This window comes from Leopardus geoffroyi, chromosome C3 (genome assembly GCF_018350155.1).
Source record: "Leopardus geoffroyi isolate Oge1 chromosome C3, O.geoffroyi_Oge1_pat1.0, whole genome shotgun sequence".
NCBI classification, from domain to species: Eukaryota; Metazoa; Chordata; class Mammalia; order Carnivora; family Felidae; genus Leopardus; species Leopardus geoffroyi.
The window spans coordinates 41,505,818-41,525,490 of NC_059338.1; the positions used below are offsets into that span (position 1 = coordinate 41,505,818).

General features: G+C 45.4%; 1 long non-coding RNA gene across 1 annotated transcript; it reads right to left on the reverse strand.

Annotated features, from left to right (window-relative positions):
• Positions 1-15,230: 15,230 nt before the first annotated feature.
• Positions 15,231-17,347, reverse strand: LOC123586465. The gene is made up of 2 exons (XR_006706808.1): positions 17,223-17,347; positions 15,231-15,726 (listed from the first exon to the last, which is right to left on the reverse strand). It is a non-coding gene; the product is annotated as an uncharacterized LOC123586465 (long non-coding RNA).
• Positions 17,348-19,673: the final 2,326 nt, after the last annotated feature.

Sequence of the window (19,673 nt, forward strand, 5' to 3'; positions counted from 1 at the left end):
TGAAATCAGACAGTATTTTACTTTCTTTATCTGACTTGTTTCCCTTGGCATAATACCTTCAAGGTCCATCCACGTTGCTGCAAATGGTAAGATTTCATTCTTTTTTATATGGCTGAGTAGTATTCCATCGTGTATATATACCACGCCTTGCATTCCACCCAAGCATGGTGGGCCCAGAAAATGCTCTCTCTTCTCTCTCATGCCTGCAGTGCTCCTGTCTCCATTCAGAATGCCTCTCTCCTTCCTGGACAATCCTGACCCTCACGACCACCTTTCGCTTCTCAGACTCTCCCACAAAAGCCCTAACAATAAATGCGACGGCTCACTGAGCACAAACTTACTTACTATGTGCTGAGGACTTGGCTTGCATCATCGGATTTGGTCTTCACAACTACTTTATGAGGCGGGCCCCATTTCACAGGTGAGGAAACTGAGGTTTCGAAGGTTAAGGACCTTGCCTGAAAACACAGAGCTTGTGAGTGACATGAGCTGGACTCACCTGGGTCTGTCTGGTTCCCAAAACCATGCCTTTTATCCTGTGTTTATTTCTGGTCATTGTCGCTTCACCTGGACATTATCCTTTCCTGGGCAGGCAACCTCAGGCCCCCAGGTCACCAAGTTCTAGATGAGACTGTAAGACCTGCCTACAGCAAAATTAAAAATTTTAAATACCTCCCCATTTGTTCAGAATAGAACCAAACCCCTTAGCAAGGCTGCAAAGCCCCCACAGGCTGGGCTCATGTCCTCACCACATACCTACGCTCAGGGCAGCATCACGATCACTGGAGGGGGTTATTAGAAACGTCATGTGGTGGCACCATTTCTCAAGCCTCTGGCCTGCTCCCCTTGGATGAAATAATGGTAAACAACATGACTATTTAGTCTTGTTAGTTGCCATTCTGAACGTTCTGCCTCTAAGTGTTTATATGTATTAATGCACACTAATTCACTTAATCTGAAAATTACCCTATGAAACAGATACTATTAGTAGAGCCATCTAATAGATGAGATGATTGAGGCATAGGTTGGGTAATTAACTTGCCCAATTTCATTCAGCCAGCCAGTGGTGGGGCTGGCCTGGAATCCCAATAATTGAATTAAGAGCTCTATGCTGTCTGTCTGTAGATGTCCACCACCATTAGCTTCAGATCCTGAATGTGGGTGCTTATTTTCTTCTGAAAACAGGCTGCTGCAGCCTGACTTCTGGGTATCGGTGCAGAGAAGAGAGAACACCACCTGGGTATGCAGCCAGCACTTTGACCAGGCCCTTCCGAGAGTCTGGGCCCCAGTTAGGACCACCCAGGTTCAATTTCTATGTATTCGGATGCCACATTTGCCCAAACAAGGCAAAAGAAGGAATGTCAGCTTTAACATCCTATTCTGCAGACACCCCTCCTGCTTTCCCCCCAACCCCCTTCCCTAGTAACATCTATCTTACTTGCGGAGGGTTTCATAATGAGTTAAAAGGAAACCTTCATTTCTCAATAAGAACATTAAACTCCTGTCAAACGATGATCTATATTTAGCCACTAAGAAGTACTTCACCTAAACCAATTTGCATGTCTATGGATGTGTGTGTGTGTGTGTGTGTGTGTGCACGCGTGAGTGTGTTTGGTTTAATCATTATTATTATTTTTTTTTTATTTTTTTTTTCAACGTTTATTTATTTTTGGGACAGAGAGAGACAGAGCACGAACGGGGGAGGGGCAGAGAGAGAGGGAGACACAGAATCGGAAACAGGCTCCAGGCTCTGAGCCATCAGCCCAGAGCCTGACGCAGGGCTCGAACTCACGGACCGCGAGATCGTGACCTGGCTGAAGTCGGATGCTTAACCGACTGCGCCACCCAGGCGCCCCCAAGGTTTAATCATTATTAGCAATGGGAAGGCCATAGGCCTTCACAGCTCACAGGTAAAGAACATTAAAGGAAAAAAGAGAGTTCTGAAGGTGGAGGGTAGGCCCACCGTGTTCCAGGACAGCACTGGCTCCTGAGAGACCCACAGAATCCTGCTTTGGAGCACTGCAGGAGGACCTATCCCGCACCGCTGCCAGCTCAGCTATGCCAGGGCCCAGGACTTAACCATTAGGGGTCTCTGTGGCCCGTTACTTTGGCTCCTTGCCACCTCAGTGCTTGGGATCGGTTTGGGGCAGCTTCCCAGCGGGGCAGCTGAGCCATATCCCTTGGGCCTCAGAGCAAAGGGTAAGAGGAGATGACGATGATGAGAAATGTTACCAAGTGTGTAGACTTTCCCATTGGGCGACATAATTTGCCCAAGGTCACACAGCTTATTAATGGCAGAGCTGGGATTTGAACCCAAGGCATATGTAGCACCAGGACACCAACCAGCCCCAGCCTCCCTAAGCCTTCAGCCTCCGGGCACCAGTGAGAGTATTACAAGTTTTGTGGATACAGTAATGGCCAATATTGGAGCCCCCACGGGAGGAGCAGCTGGAGGACAGGACTGGACAGACGGGGCCAAGCCTTCCCGGGAGCTGAGGGTCCAGACCTCTGGAAGGTGCACAGCTCAGAGCGCAGAGGCTTCCCAGTTACGGCTTGGGATGTCAGCCCTGAGCCAGGCTGCCTGGGGTCCGCTCTGACCTACCCCCGATGTTTGTGGGGCCAGGGCAGGAAGACACGTGGACGCGTGGGTCACATGTCTAAATACTTCAGATATTTTAAAGTTATCCGTCCAGCTAACAAACTGTTAAGTAAAATACGTTCTCTCCTCCCATCTTGACACAGGAACCTTCACGAAGACCTGGGAGGCAGGTTTGGATCTCGCACACTTGAAGTCCACGGAGTCCTCTGACTGGGTGAGGAGCTGTGGGGAAAGTGGCCCCTTCTCTTCCAGGCCCTGCTCTGCTGCACCTCCTCAGGGCCCTTCCCCAAAGCGTGTGAACACTGGGCCTGCACGTTTGAGCTCTGCCCGTGCCTTTTGCAACAAGCCACCTCTTGGCCACCGTTTGGGCCTTCTCAGGGGCACCGTCCACCCTCAGGAAGATGAAGCCAGAGAAGAGGCCATTTGGGCCGGGATTCCACAGTCCCAGGTGCCCAAGTGTGGTGTACAAGGTGGGGGGTGGGCTCTCCCCTTGGCCCCCTGGATTCTGTGCCCTGGGGGGCAGGGATGGCTCCAGAGCGGGGCCTTCTAAAGCATGAGGCCCAAGGAAGAGGTCCCTCCAGTCTGGGTCAAAGGATGTTGTGGCTGCCAGTCCCTTATTGTGAAACTTTGAGCATGTTAATTAATCTCTCTGGACCTTGTTTTCCATGTCTGGAGAATGGAGATAATGTCAGTACGGAGTAACAGGAATAAGTGAGCTTATTCAGGGGTAAAGTGCTTAGAACAGTGCTTGGCAAACAGTAAGTGTTAATTAGGTACTGCCCATTACGTGTAATTATTATTTGGGCTCGGGCATCCTCAAAGTTGTTACCAGATTGAATGCTGCAAAAAAAACCTCATTTCCTGACTGGTGATGGGCAAAAGCTATTTCTGGAGACCTGGAGAATTCCAAGAACAGGTACTCTGGCTGCCTGATCTGTCCTCAGGCCAGAGCCTGTGACTGGAACAGAAACTGTGGAAAGAGGGGAACAGAAGAGAATGGGCCAGAAAGAAGGGCAGAGTATTTGCTGGCAGTTCATTCAGAAAGAGTTTCTTGGGCAGATACTTTTCCAGGCACTAGATAGCAGGAGTAAGCAAGACAGGGTCCCTGCCTCCATTCATCCTACCTTCTTGGGGTAGGGTGGGCAGGGGCGATAGACGGAAGATGTGTAACAAGAAAACAAAGAAATAAACGTAAGCCTTACAGAGATAAGGGTGTGTGTGTGTGAAAGAAATCAAATAGGATAAATTGAGTGAACGGCCGGTGAAGAGAGTTGGGGGAGGGTGAACCAAATGAGGTAGGGTGCTCCCTGATGGCGTCTGAGGAGGTGACGTTAAAACTGAGACCTGAATAATTAGGAGGAACCAGCGGTATAAAGAATCAGGAAAAGGATGTGCCAAGAAACAAAATCGGCTAGTGCAAGGGCCCTGAGGTGGTTGTGTGCTTGACATAATATGAGAAACAGAAGATCTATGTCACTTAAAGGTAGTCAGCAAAGGAAAGAGTGACAGGAAACAAGTCAGAAAAGTAGAGAGAGACCCAGTCAAGTGCTTCTCAAAGTTTAAGATGCCCACAAGCCATCTGGGCATCCTGTCTGTTAAAGTACAGATTCAGGTTCAGAAGGTCCAAGGTGGGGGCCTGAAATTCTGCATTCCTAACATGCTCCTAGGCTGGGCCAGTGCCGCTGGTCTGTGGACCACACTTTGAGTGGCCGGGCTTTAGGCAACAGATAGTAAGCAGAGATGTGACTCAGTCTGGTTCTATTTTTAGAGCTTGCTCCCACTGCAGTGTGGAGAGTGGGTTAGGGGGTAAGAGAAAAGGCTGGACACCAGCAGAAGGGCAATTACAGTGGCCCAGGTGAAAAGTAGAAGCAGCCTGCATTGGTGGGGGTAGTGAGCTGGACAGAAGTAGGTGGAGAGCAAGTCAATAAGCCTGGCTAATTGACTGCATGAAGGGGTAGAGTTAAACACAGAAATCCAGGGTTGCCTGGGTGGCTCAGTGGGTTAAGTTTCCAGCTCCTGATTTCAATTCAGGTCATGATCTCACCGTTGGTGAGTTCAAACCCTGCATTAGGCTTTGCACTGACAGTGTGGAGTCTGCTTGGGATTCTCTCTCCCTATCCTCTCCCCCCCCCCCCCCATTAGTACTCTCTCTCTCTCCCTCTTTCTCTCTCTCAAAAAAAACAAAAACAAAAACATCACACACATACAAATCCAGCATGGCTCCTAGGTTTGGGGCCTGAGCTAGAGGCTGAATCAATGCCTTCAGTGGTGTGGCCAAGGCTAGGGGGAAACGGGATTTGTAAAAAAAAGAAACAAACAAACAAAACAAAACAAACCAGAGTTTCAGTTTGAGATGGTAGTCACATATTCAACTGAAAATGTTGAGTCAGATAGATGAATCTTTATTTTTAATTTCCCTTTTTAATGTGTGTTCAGACTTTAATGTCTGTTCACAGACAGAGACAGAGCATGAGCAGGGCAGGGGCAGAGAGAGAGGGAGACACCGAATCCCAAGCAGGCTCCAGGCTGAACTGTCAGCACAGAGTCCGATGTGGGGCTTGAACCCACAAACCATGAGATCATGACCTGAGCCAAAGTCAGATGCTCAACTGAGCCACCCAGGTGCCCCCAGAGAGATGAATCTTGGGCTCAAGAGTGATTCTGGGGTTGAAAATAAGCATTTAGGATCACTGGTTTTCGGATGGTATTTTATTTTATTATTATTATTTTTAATGTTTTTTCTAATTTTTTTTTAACATTTATTTATTTTTGAGACACAGAGAGAGAGAGAGCATGAACGGGGGAGGGGAAGACAGAGAGGGAGACACAGAATCGGAAGCAGGCTCCAGGCTCTGAGCCATCAGCCCAGAGCCCGACGCGGGGCTCGAACTCGCGGACCGCGAGATCGTGACCTGAGCTGAAGTCGGACGCTCAACTGACTGCGCCACCCAGGCGCCCCTCGGATGGTATTTTAAAGCCACAAGACTGGACGGGCTTGCTTATGGAGAACATGTAGCAGATAAGAAGATCTGAGAGCTGAAGCTGCAGGTTTCTAACATTTAGGGGTGACAGGGTGAGGAGGAGCCAGGAAAGGAGAGCGAGAAAGTACTGGTGAAGTAGGAGAACTGGTGAGGGGCCTGGTGGGCTTAACAGCAGACTCCAAAGATATCCACTCCCTAATCCACGGAACCTGTGAATATATTATCTTATGTGGCAAAAGGCACTATGCAGAGCAATTAAGGTTAAAGAGTTTGAGGTCAGAGATGATCCTGGATTATCTGGATGGGCCCAATCTAATCACCACAGCCTTTAAAAACAAAATGGAAGGTAGGAGCGGGCGTCAGAGATATGCGGCGATGGAAGAAAACGCACAAGAGATTTGAAACACGAGAGGGGCGCCTGGGTGGCGCAGTCGGTTAAGCGTCCGACTTCAGCCAGGTCACGATCTCGCGGTCTGTGAGTTCGAGCCCCGCGTCAGGCTCTGGGCTGATGGCTCAGAGCCTGGAGCCTGCTTCGGATTCTGTGTCTCCCTCTCTCTCTGCCCCTCCCCCGTTCATGCTCTGTCTCTCTCTGTCCCAAAAAAAATAAATACACGTTGAAAAAAAAAATTAAAAAAAAAAAAAAAAAAAACACGAGAAAAACTTGACCCACGACTGCAGGCTTTGAGGAGGGAGAAGCCAATTCCAGAACATAGGAATGGCTCTCAGAGGGAGGCTAGCTAAGACCTAGAACCCGAGTCCCACAACAGCAAGGAATGAATTCGCCAATGACCTGAATGAGCAAGGAAAGGCTCTCCTCTCGAACCCCCCAGCAGGGAACACAGCACTGCCAACACCTCCATGTCAGCCAGCGAGACCTGTGTTGGGCTTCTGACCTACAGAACGGTGAGATAAATTTACATCGTCTTGAGACACTCAGTTTGTGATCATTTGTTGCTGCAGCAATAGAAAATGAACCCATGTGGTTTAGAAGCCTAGGAAGAAATCATTTCGAGGAAGAAGGAGCCATCAGCTGTGTCACAGGCCGTGTGAGGCTGAGTAAGAGGAAGACAGGTGCGAGCTTCGGAGGGGGTGACACAGAGCTTGCTCTCAACCTTGACAAGCAGTTTCGGCGGAGTGGCGGGGTCAGAGACCAGGCTGGAGTGGGTTGAGGAATAAAGGGCAGGGTGAGGAAGCGGAGGCAGTGAACACAGACAACTGTGTTGTAAAGTTTGGTTGCAAAGAGAAGGAAGGAAAGAGGACGGTATCTGGAGAAGGGTGTGTTCATCCAGGAGTTTTATTTTCTTGGTCTTAGTGGGAGCCAGAGAACGTGTGTGTTTGCTGAAGGAATCGACCGAGCAGAGAGTAGTTTGGTTTGCGGAGGGTGTGGGTGGGAATCAAGAGTGCGTGAGTGAGAAGGGCCTGGCCCCGGCTACGTGTGGTGGGAAGAAACAGCTGGAAGGAAAACAAAGAAGGCGAGCACAGGTGCAAGGCAATTTGTAGTTTGGTGGTGGGGGGAAGGAGTTCCTGTCTGATGGCTTCTACTTTGTCACCAACAGGACTGAAGTGAGGTCTCCTGGGAGGGTGTGTGGAGAGGGAGGCATGCTGGAGGGTTGAGAAGAGAAAGAAAAGATATGAAATGGTGTCTCTTGAAATGTGGGAAGCCACCTGATGACAAACTGGAGGAGCACGGCCCCAGGAAGGAAGTGGCCTTTGTCATCTCTCTTTGGGCCCTGATGTTGGGACTGGAGGGGGCGGGGGGACTGTTGGATCCAGGTTGGGCCCCAGAGGAGGTTACTTACTAGACAAATAACCCTCAGCAACTTTCTTAGCTCTTCAGCTTCATGCTCGCCCCGCCTACTTTCATCAAAGGAAACAGCAGGTGCTGAAGTGTTTCATGGCCTGTCAAGCCCTGTCTTTCTTTATGGGTGGGGTCCATCTTATACTCTCCGGCCACTGCAGGTGGAGATGCCCTGAAGGCTGGAGATGAGTGTAGGGGAGGGTGTCTGCCCAGCAGCAGCTCTGATTCTGAGATCATCCTCTTCCAAAGCATGAGCAATTCCTTCCACCTCCACCCAGTCCCAGGAAAAACTCGGGCTTGAGTGTGCTGTCCTGTACCCGGAACAAAGGGAGCACAATAACCTGTGTTGGGGCTTGCTCTCCTTGGGGAGCTCCTCCAGCTATAATGTCTGCAGCTGTCACCTGGCTGGTCCTGCCCTGCCACTGGCTCAATGTCTGCTCCGTGGAATTGCCCCAGAGTGGCAATATGTATTCTAACGAAGGTTCCCTGTGAAAGCTCTCTGGCGGATTAGGACTTGTTGTGTGGGTGGTTTGGAGAAGGGCTAGTTTATAAAAGTTAAATAAACCTCACCGATGAAAGAGACAGCGGATTCTCCCAGCGGAAAGCAGGGATCACAGAGCAAGAGGACACCATCCAGGGTCAGACACAGCTCAGGTGAGGACCTGTGAGTCCAGATGAAGTCTATTTGACTCCAAGCTCATGTTTTCTCCCCCACCATATAACACTGCCTTCCTGGGGCCAACAAACCTGCCTGCTTCCAGGGAAGGGAGGTGGAGGGAAAGCACCAGCGTTTACAGAGTGCTTGCCTATCAGGGGTCATGCTTCTGTTCTGGCCCTCTCTGCAGGAGGGGAGGCAGAAGGCACACCTCCGGGTGGCTGAGAGTCTCTCTGTGTAACACAGACAGAGGTTGTTTTGTGACTACCCTGGCAACTGGAGCTCTATGGGAAACGGGTATGCTCTGGCACAGAAGCCATTCTGAGTTCAACATTTGATCCTGGTCACCTAAGACGGGAGAGCCAGGAACAACAACAGGGCACCATGTTCTTTTCGGCAACCACCTTCTCTGCTCCTCCTGCCCGTCCTCCTAATGCCATAAAATTCACCCATTTCTTCCCCCTCCAAAGTAGGAGGAAGTAGACAAAAGAAAATTTTTCAGGGGAATGAAGATGGAATGGAATGCCTTCAAAACTCACAGAAACATTCTATGGGAGAGATGAACATAAAACTGGCTTTGAGCTGATTCTGAAGAGAAAGTGTTTACAGTTTGTGTCTGGCCAAATCGATGACTTGCAAAAACCCAAACAAGTCAAATAAAAAAATCAGCTCTTTGGAAAAATACATCAGAATCCAGAGTCTCTAAAGCATGATATTCACAATGTCCAGAAGATAATCCAAAACTTTTGACATATGAAGAGACAGGGAAATGTAGCCTATTCTCAATAGAAAACAACCACAAAGGACTCAGATGCTGGAATCAGGAAACAGGACTTCGAAACAGCTATATGTCTGTATTCAATGATGTAAGGAAAAACATGCTTATAGTGAATAGAAAGGTAGGGAGTCTCAGAAAAAAAAAATCATAAAATGTAGTGAAATGGCAATTCTAGAACAAAAAATTGCAATCTATGAAATAAACTAAAATTACAGTATCTGAAATAAAAAACAAATTATGGAATGGGCTTAACAGCAGAATGGAGAGGACTAAATTTAGAAAAATTCAGTGAACTCAAAGCTAGATCAACAGAAGTTAATCTAAGAACAGTGAAGAAAAACAAAAAGAAAATCAGAAAAGACTTTCAGAGACCTATGGAACTCATGGAACACGTGTCTAACATACTTATAAGTGGAGTCACAGCCAGAGAAGAATGAGAGTGGGGCAGAAAAAGCTATTTGAAGAAATATGACCGAACCTTCCCTAAATATGGTGAAAGACATACATTTAAAGACTCAAGAAGCTCAGCAAATCTGAGGCAAGGTAAACATGAAGACACTATGCCTGGGCACATCAAACTGTTGAAAAGCAAAGAGAAAGAGAAAGCAGTCTGAGAAAACCAACATGTTACATACAGAGAAACAGTGATATGAATGACTGCTAACTTCTCACCAGAAGCCATGGAAACATCTTTAAGTGCTGAAAAGAAAAACAAAACCAAACAACAACAACAAAACATGCCAATTCTTTTGGCATGCTAGTGAAAATATCCTACAAGAATGAGGGCAAAGACAATTTCAGATAAAATTAAGAGGGGCACCTGGGTGGCTTGGTCAGTTAAGTGTCCCATTCTTGATCTCAGCTCAGGTCTTGATTTCAAGGTCGTGAGTTCAAGCCCCACATTGGGCTCTGCACTAGATGTGAAGCCTACTTTAAAAAAAATAATAAAATGAAATAAAAAATAAAAATAAATTAAAAAATAAAATTAAGAAGACTCATTGACAGCAGAGCTCCACTCTAAGAGATGATAAAATTCTTCATGCTAAAGGAAAACAATACCAGATTGACATTCAGATCTTCTAGAAGGAATGAGGTGCTTTGGAAGTGTAACTATCTAGATAAATAGAAAAGTCTATTTTTTCCTCTTAATTTCTTTAACATATGTATGACTATTTGAAGCATAGAAATATTTTCTTGTGAGTTTTATAATATAAGTAGATATAATTAATACCCATGACAATACAACAAAAAGCAGGAGATAGCACGCTTTTCCTGTAAAGGGCAAGAGAGTAAATATCATGGATTTGAGGGCCATAGGATCTCTGTCACAAGTACTCAACTCTGCACTGTAGTGTGAAAGCAGCTGCAGATAAACATAAGCGAATGGGTGTGGCTATGTTCCCATAAAATTTTATGTACAAAATAGGCAGCAGGCTGGATCTGGCTCACTAACTACAGGTTTGTCAACTCCTGTAAAGGAAAATGGCAGTAGGATGGGAAAAAGACTTATGCAGTGGCAAAGTTTCTGCATTTAAATGAAGTGGTACAATATTAATCCTAAATGAACAGTGAAAAGTCAAGTGTTTCTCAACAGTGGCAATTCTGATTTTTCTGGACAAGCTCCCAACTCTTGATCTCAGCTTAGGTCTTGATCTCAGGGTCATGAGTTCAAGCCCTACGTTGGCCTCCATGCTGGGCATGGAGCCTACTTAAAAAAATAAAGACTACAAAAAAATAATAAAAGGAAGATGAAAGACCTGTACCACCAAAACTGTAAAATATTGATGAAAGAAACTGAAGAAGACACAAACAAATGGAAAGATATTCCATGCTCATCACTGAAAGAACCAATATTGTTAAAATGTCCATACAACCCAAAGCAAAATATAGAATTAATGCAATCCCTATCAAAATATCAACATTTTTGGGGTACCTGAGTGGCTCAGTTGGGTAAGTGTCTGACTCTTGGTTTTGATTCAGGTCATGATCTTACGGTTTTGAGTTTGAGCCCCTTATCGGGTTCTGTGCTGGCAGCACAGAGCTTGCTGGGGATTCTCTCTCTCCCTTTCTCTTTGCCCCTCCCCCCCGTCTCTGTCTCTGTCTCTGTCTCTCTCTCAAAATAAATAAATAAACTTAAAAAAAGAAAAGATATTAAAAATATATCAACATTTCTCACAGAATGAGACCAAATAATACTAAAATTTTTATGTAGCCACAAAAGGCCACAAATAGCCAAAGCAATCTTGAGGAAGAACAAAGCTGGAGGCATCACAATTCCAGATTTCAAGATATACTACAAAGATGTAGTAATCAAAGCAGTATGCTATTGGCACAGAAAATCGACACGTAGGTCAACAGAATAGGATAGAGAGCCCAGAAATAAACCCATGCATGTATGGTCAATTAATCTATGACAAAGGAGGCAAGAATATACAATAAGGAAAACACAGTCTGTTCAACAAACAGTGTTGGGAAAACTGGACGGCTACGTGCAAAAGAATGAAACTTCAGTACTTTCTTGCACCATATACAAAAAAAAAAAAAAAAAAAACAGAGTAAAGACCTAAATGTGAGACCTGAAACCATAAAACTCTTAGAAGGTAGAAATTTCCTTGAGATCAGCCACAGAAACATTGTCCTAGATATGTTTCCTCAGGCAAGGGAAACAAAAACAAAATTAAACTGTTGGGACTCCACCAAAATAAAAAGCCTTTGTACAGTGAAGGAAACCATCAGCAAACAACAAGGCAACCTACTAAATGGGAGAAGATATTTGCAAATGATATATCCGATAAGGGGTTAATAACCAAAATATATAAAGAACTTCTACAACTCAACACCAAGAACCCAAACAACTCAGTTAGAAAATGGACAGGGGACCCGAATAGACATTTTTTTCCAAAGAAGACATTTAAATGACCGACATACACATGAAAAGATGTTCAATATCACTCATCAGGGAAATGCAAATCAAAATCTCAAGAAGATATTACCTCACACCTGTCAGAATGGCTAAAATAAAAAAGACAAAAAATAACAAATGTTGGTGAGGATGTGGAGAAAAAGGAACCCCATGCACTGTTGATGGGAATGTAAATCGGGGCCGCTGCTGTGGAAAACAATATGGAGGTTCCTTAAAAAAATAAAAAATAGAATTACCATATGATCCAGTAATTCTGTTTCTGGGTATTTACCCAAAGAAAACGAAAACACTAACTTGAAAAGGTATGTGCACCCCTATATTTACTGCAGCATTATTTACAGTAGCCAAGAGATGGCAGCAACCCAAGTGTCCACTGATCGATGAATAGATAAAGAAGATATGGTGTGCATACACAATGGAGTATTACTCAGCCCTAAAAAGAATGAGATCTTACTATTTGCAACAGTATGGATGGGCCTACAGGATATAATGCTAAGTGAAGAAATCAGAGAAAGACAAATACCATATCATTTCACTCATATGTGGAATTTAAGAAATAAAACAAATGAACAAAGGGAAGAAAACCCCGAATCAACCAAAAAGCACTCTTAACTATAGAGAACAAACTGATAGTCACCAGAGGGGAGGTGGGGGGCGGGGAGGATGGGTGAAATAGGTGAAGGGGATCAAGAGAACACTTATCATGATGAGCTCTGAGTAACTACAGAATTGTTGAATCAAGTATTGTACAATTGAAACGAATAGAACACTGTGTGTTAACTATGCTGTATTTAAAATTAAAAAAGAAAACCGCATCAGTGAGCACAGGCTTGTGGCATGGTCAGTGAGGGGCAGAGCAGCAGGGGTGGGAGATGGGGTCTGAGCCGCAGGTAGCGCCTTTAGGCCGAGGTACAGATGTGGATTTCCTAAGTGGATGGGAAGTCACCGGAAGGTGTCAAGCAGGGAATGAGGGGCTGTGGTCCAGAGGACAGTCTGGGAAGAAGTCTAAAACTGCCTCTCTGCCTCTGTCCAGGGTGTTTGCGGACAGCAAGGCCATCGTAAAATAAGAATGCATAAAATAACATCTGGATGTTGATATGGTCACCTGAGAACATACGAACACTCCATATTTCATTTGGGCAATTCACACAACACGCTCTGAGAGCTTCCTGTGGGTGAGGCAAATTCTTGCAAGATATTCTTTCTTCTTTACATAAGTTTCTCCCCATTTCTGCACCCAAATGGCTTGAGCCAAGTTTATCTGGACGCCTGAAAATCCCTGGTACATTCATGACACATCTCGACATAGGTATTGTGACTTCCAGGTGTACTCAGACCTCAGCCTTCCCGACTATTTTTTAAAAACAACGATTAGTTGAGCCCTACTGTCCCAGGCACTGTGTTAGACCCTCACATTCTCCCAGTGGATCCTTACACTTACACCTCCTTGTGGTGGCCATCTGCACCTTCTGCCTTGGTCCGCACAGCCCCATCTGACCTCTTTCCCACATGGCAGTAGTCCTTTTTCTCTGGAAAACTCCTTTCTTACTCCAGACATGTAGTTCTGGTTGGGGCTGCCAATACTGTGCTCACCCCGCTACCTATAGGAATGGGTACACTGCCTGGGATGAGCCAGTGGTGATACCCCATCTCCCTGATCACAGGGATTGATCAGGGAATGAACACATAACCCAAGCCTGGCCAGTGTTTTTCTCCAGTATTTCTCAAACTAGGGTCAGGAGAGAAGTTTGGTCTTTTCCTCCTGACCTCAAAGATGAAAGCATATGACTACGGTTCTAGACTTTTGGAAGCAGCCAGGCTTAGAGACTAAAGCCAATGTGGAGACTAGAAGTGCAGAGAGAAAGATGAAACCATGGTTTCTCCGAGGCCAGATAGGCCTTTGCCCTATTCTCGAATTGGTCCCTCCTGGCAATCGATTCCCCTTTCCTGCTTTAGCCAGTTCAGTTAAGGATTTCATCCAGTGTGACCAAGAGTCTTCTGAAGGTGTTCTTTGTTCAGACAAATCCCAGAATCTCAGGCAGCCCCTGCAGCTGACCAAGAGTCTCAGATCTTGTTCCTGTTGAGTTCTGACATGCTTTTGAAATTCTCTTGCTTCCTTCATAGCTATCCCCACCACAATGGCTAGAGCTCACAGCCCTGGCTTCAGCTCATAGCACTGCTAAGATAGGCTGGAATTTTCAAAGACTTGAGTAAAATTCTGAGAGGTCACAGCAAGCAAATGAATAACATGAGGTAATAAATGCACAAAACAGACATGATTACAGAGCAGTCTGCAGCTAGCTTGCTTCAGGGCCTGCAGACCTATTCTATTGCATGAGCTATATTGAGATTGCTTCATTCTAACCCTCATGATGTGGCGAAAGGTTTTAGCAATCTAGCCTGGGATCCCTGCTTCCTGGTCTGATTACACATAGAGCGTTGCTTAAAACATTAGCTAATTTAAAAAATTAAAATGTGGCAAACCAAATTGACTTATAGATGCGATGCAATCCCAATAAAAATCCCAGCAGGTTTTTTAAAATTTTAGAATTGACAAGCTGATCCTAAAATTCCTATAGAAATGTAAAGAACTAGAATGCCCAAAATAATTTTGGAAAAAAAAAAAAAGACACAAAGACACAAAAGACACAAAATAATTTTGGGAAAAAAAAAAAGACACAAAGACACAAAAGACACAAAATAATTTTGGAAAAAAAAAAGACACAAAATTCTAATTAAAGAATTCCTCAAAAAGTTAAGCATATGTAAACAAATGTAAAAGCTAAAACTATAAAACTTCTAGAAGAAATCCAGAAGAAAACATAAGAAAATCTTTGTGACTCTGAGGTAGGCAAAGACTTCTTAGGACATAAAAAGTACAAACCTTAAGAGAAAAAAAAAGATAAATTAGACTTCATGAAAATGAAAAACTTCTCAAGAGACACCATCAAGAAAATGAATAGGTGAGCTTTTGGCTGAGAGAAAATGTGTGTAAAGCATATATCTGCAAGGATTTGCATCTAGCAAATATATATATATATATATATATATATATATATATATATATATATATATATACATACACAGAACACTTACAACTCAGTAATAAGTCAACCCAATCTTTAAAAAGGTCCACAACACTTCGATACTTCACACACACAAAAAGATTTAAGAAGAACCACGAAAAGATGTCCAACCATTAGTTACCAGGGAAATGCAAACTAAAACAAAATGGGATGCCACTACCCACCTACCAGAATAGCTACCATCAAAAAAATACGGATACCACCAAATACTGGCAAGGATGTGGTGCAAGCTGGACTCTCATACGTTGTTGGTGAGAATATAAAATGGCACAACCACTTTGAGAAAAGGTCCGGAAACTCCCAATACTACATACAGTAATCCGGCCCTCATTTCTGCAGGGGATTTGTTCCAAGATCCTCAGTGGATGCCAAAACCACTGTACTCTGTATATGCTATGTTTTTCCTATGCATACACACCTATGATAAAGTTTAATTTAGAAATCAGGCACAGTAAGAGATGAACAACGATAATATTAAACAGAACAATTATAAGACTATACTATAATAAAAGTTATGTCTCTCTCTCTCCAAATCTCTTACTGCACTGTACTACTCACCCTTCTTCCTGTGATGATATGAGGTGATAAAATGCCTACGTGATGAGCTGAAGGGAGGGGAATGACCTGGGCCTTGTGATGTAGCGTTAGGCTACCACTGACCTTCTGACCATCAGTCAGAAGGAGGATCGTCTGTTTCTGGTTCCTCTTGATTGCAGGTAACTAAAACCATGGAGAGGAAAACTGCAGATGGGGGCTGGTGGGACTACTGTGTAGACCAATCCGAGGACACAGAAATTCCTCTCCCCGTGCGGAGGTTTCTTGGGCTAAGAGGCTGAGTCTCCTCTGAGATCCGCCAGCCGTGGGAGGGCATCTTCTCATCCATCTGGTCAGCTTACTAGAGAGGGCCTGTAGTTGGGAGACGGTTTTAATTCGAAGGTGAAGTACAAGGAATACTTTGTGGGCGTCTAAGCCACATTCTGCAATCAGCTTTATCCGTAAGAAAGCAGAAAAATTTGAATCTCTGCTTGTTCCTTACTCAAGAGGGGACCCAGCAGCATTACTCATGGACACAGACCCTCAGCTCCCACCCCACACCCCTTTGCTTGGCAGCGTGCTCGGCCCACAGTAAGCTCTCAATGATTGCCAACAGAGACATTATTACTATTAGCTTTCTTCTGAGATCTGTGCATCTTATGCCCTTCTGTGCAGCTCACCAGGGCTGCTTTCTCCAAGCCCCAAATTCCAGATGGGAAAATGTCTTTCTGCAGGGGGGTGATTGGCACCAGAAATGCCCTCACTCTGCTGGCGAGACCAGGCCTCTATGCCCAAGTGTGGCCTTACCTTTACATATTCAACAGCAAGTCAATCATATAAATTCTTTTTGTGGTTTTTTATGGGCCACCAAAATTCCCAAATTATTTTAGGGACCAAAACAGGGTGCCAGCGGGGCACCTGGGTGGCTCGGCTGGTTGGGTGTCTGACTTCAGCTCAGGTCATGATCTCCCCATTTCATGGGTTCGAGCCCCACGTCAGGGTCTGTGCTGACAACTCGGAGCCTGGAGCCTGCTTCAGATTCTGTGTCTCCCTCTCTCTCTCTCTCTCTGCCTCTACCACACTGGTGCCCTGTCTCTCTCAAAAGTAAAAAAAAAAAAAAAAAAAAAAAAAAAACCAGGGTGCCAACTTCAAATTTTTCCATTAAGGATACATTTTTTTTTTTTTTTTAAGTTATCCATCCGCTATCATCATTTCATTTTATTTAAAAAAATTTTTAATGTTTTTATTTATTTTTGAGAGAAACAGAGCACAAGTGGGGATGGGGGTGGATAGAGAGAGAGCAAGACACAGAATCCCAAGCAGGCTCCAGGTTCTGAGCTGTCAGCACAGAGCCCAATTGGGGCTTGAACTCATGAACCATGAGATCATGACCTGAGCCGAAGTCAGACACTTAATCCGCTGAGCCCCCCAGGCACCCCTCATCATTTCATTAAAAAAAAAATAGATTGTATCTTTTTGAGCAGTTTTAGGTTCACAGAAGAATTCAGCAGAACTTCCAGCGAGTTCTCACATACCCCCTGTCACCGTGCATACCTCCCCCACCCCCACCAACATCCTGCTCCCGAGTGACACATGTGTTAAGACCTATGAAACTCCTAGGCACATCATTATCACCCTAGGTCTACGGATTGCTAGGGTTCGCTCTTGGTGTTGGGCATTCTGTGGTTTTTGACAAATGTAAAAGGACATGTATCTACCACTACAATATCTCACAGAATAGTTTTACTGCCCTAACAATCCTCTGTGCTTGTCCATTCATCCCTTATTCATTTCATTAAAAAAAAAAAAAAAAAAAAGCATTTAGGAAATTGAAAATTGGATAGGTATTTCAAAATAGAAATTTTTACCCCCTTGGACTGGTGAAACTAGTCTGAGGTGCAGTGGAACCACAGCTGAATAAGAAAATCACAAGAGTTGGGGGTGCCAGGGGGGCTCAGTCGGTTAAGCATCTCTCGATTTCAGCTCAGGTCACGGTTTGTGAGATTGAGCCCTGCATCAGGCTCTGTGCTGGGTGTGGAGCTTGCTTGGGATTCTTTCTCCGTCTCTGTCTCTAAAAGAAGAAAAGGAAAGGAAAAGGAAAGAAAAAATACAATCACCACAGCATTCATAAACAAGAACTCCAAAACTCAAGTAGCCTCTGTACCCATTTTACAGATGAGGAAACTGAAGCTCAGAGAGGTGGAGGCAGTTGCCAAGGACTGAAAGGTAAGTATCTTCACTCCAAAGACCAGGTGCTCATCTGCCATACCCAGCGTCTTCTAAAAGAGCTTCCAAACTAGTAGCTTTGAGGTAGAAGGAGGGTGTCCCCACAGCCTCAGGTGACTGCTGTCTTCCAACCTGTGCCTGCTCTTCCCACCCCTCCCTCCACGTGCACATGCGTATTTGTCCTCTCTTCAGGCAAATTCTGCGAAGCCTTTTGTTATAAGCAAAGTTTAATTCTGCCCCTCCTCAGGACCTGTGTTATACTTTGTAGTTATTTGTATTTATCTATTTATTATATGAGAACTACAGGACTCACCCTTAAGTCACAGCAGAAGATATTTTAAATTAGGACACCTACTCCAGAAACCTAAATTTCCCCCCAAATAAATCCCACAGTATCAACAAGTTGGCAAAGTCTCCAGAAGCCTTGGAGGGGGAAGACTGGGCACTCAGGGTGTGGTCTTCTTGCTTTTGACCTCAGGCCTCATTTGACAACTTGCAGGTCCCCAAAATGTTTCATTCCTGACATTAGTCAGAGAGCCCAAACAAGGTCTTGAGTGTATAGACTTTTATCTTCATTCTACTTTAAATAGTTTCCTTCTGGGGGGGTGGGGGTGGGGGAGGGAAGGGCAGTGTGTGTGGAAAGGGTGGGGGTGCCTGTTCCTTCTGAATTGCCACCAAGTGACCTAGGGACTGGGGAAGCTCTACACGAACGCTGGGTTCGGCCCCAGATATCCCATTCATACACGTCCCCGTCTCAATACTCCCACAGTCATGTTGGACAGCCCAACAAAAATGGAGTCTGCCATTACCGGGCTCTTGAGGAAGGTCATCAAAAAGACGTGACTGTCGACCGCTCCATGAGCTGGCCCCCGGGCACTCAGAGGTTCCTCATCCCCTCCCCTGTCCTTGGAATGTGGGCTCTCCTTCCTTTCCCGCCCCGAAGGGCTCCTCCAAGGACACAGTCTTGAGATAGCGATGTGGTGTGAAGAACACCAAAATGGTTTATGTGACTGAACCAGTTAGAGGCCTCTTAAGATTTGGCAGGCGAGCGCAGGAATCCATTAGTCGTGCTGCCGCCCAAGAAAAGCCTCACATGTAAGTTCCCTTTACTTAATAGAAATGCCAGCTGTCAACCTGGAGTGGCCTGCCTTTTGCTTCGGTCTCTCCCTGCCCTCCAAGTACAGGGTTTCAGATTACTCCAGGGAAGCTCCCGGGAGGGTTATGAACCCATACTTGCCGTGTGGTGTCAAGCGAATCCCTTCACTTTTCTGAGCCTCTGTCTTCTCTACAGATGAGAATAAGGCAGCCGGACCAAGTGTGAACAGTGTGAACGAGGAGCCCAGAAGGAACTGCTTAGCAGCCCTCTTCCAATGGCTCTCTCTCCAGTGGTCAGGTGGATGTCTGGCCCTCCCCTCCCGCCCAAGAGACTCACAGAAGGATGGTCAGGGATGTTTGTGTTTTCTATTCTCATTTCTAAGGCCTCAAAGACCCACGTTTAGGGATCCTGTTCTAGGGTATTCTCTACTAGTAGTATTTTCTCTACTCTCCACCCTCTTCCAACCTGCCTTTTGTCTTGGAAATCAACCTCTATGGACGATAGCCAGGGCCACCCCCCCCCCCCCCTTCTAGCTTTGATTGGGTTTGGCCAATGGGAGGCACTGTTAGAGGACTAGAAGAGAAAGAGGTAGTAGAGGTGAGACTCTCCGGGTGTCTCACTGCTCTCCCCCACACTTCCCTGTGTTCCTGGCAGTGGTGGCATTTGGCAATTACAACTGTGGTTGGGTGGCCCCTCTTCCTTGACCCCAGCTCCCACAGGTTTTCCTCACAAAGTTCCTTCACCTTATCTCCCCCAGTGGAGGGGCACTAAAAAGATTTCTTGCTGTTGTTAGTCACAAAGGACCTCACAGCTCTTGTCAGTTCCCTTCACCCACCTCTGTAGACAGTCCTTCCATTAATGAACCCTTCGAATGTGCTTTCTCTTTCCTGCCATACCTAAACGACACAGAATCTTATACCTCTCTGTCTCCGCTTTCAGAATTGGTATTCTAACCAGCCCTGGCTATTGAAAAGTTCATCTGTAAGACCAAGAGGTG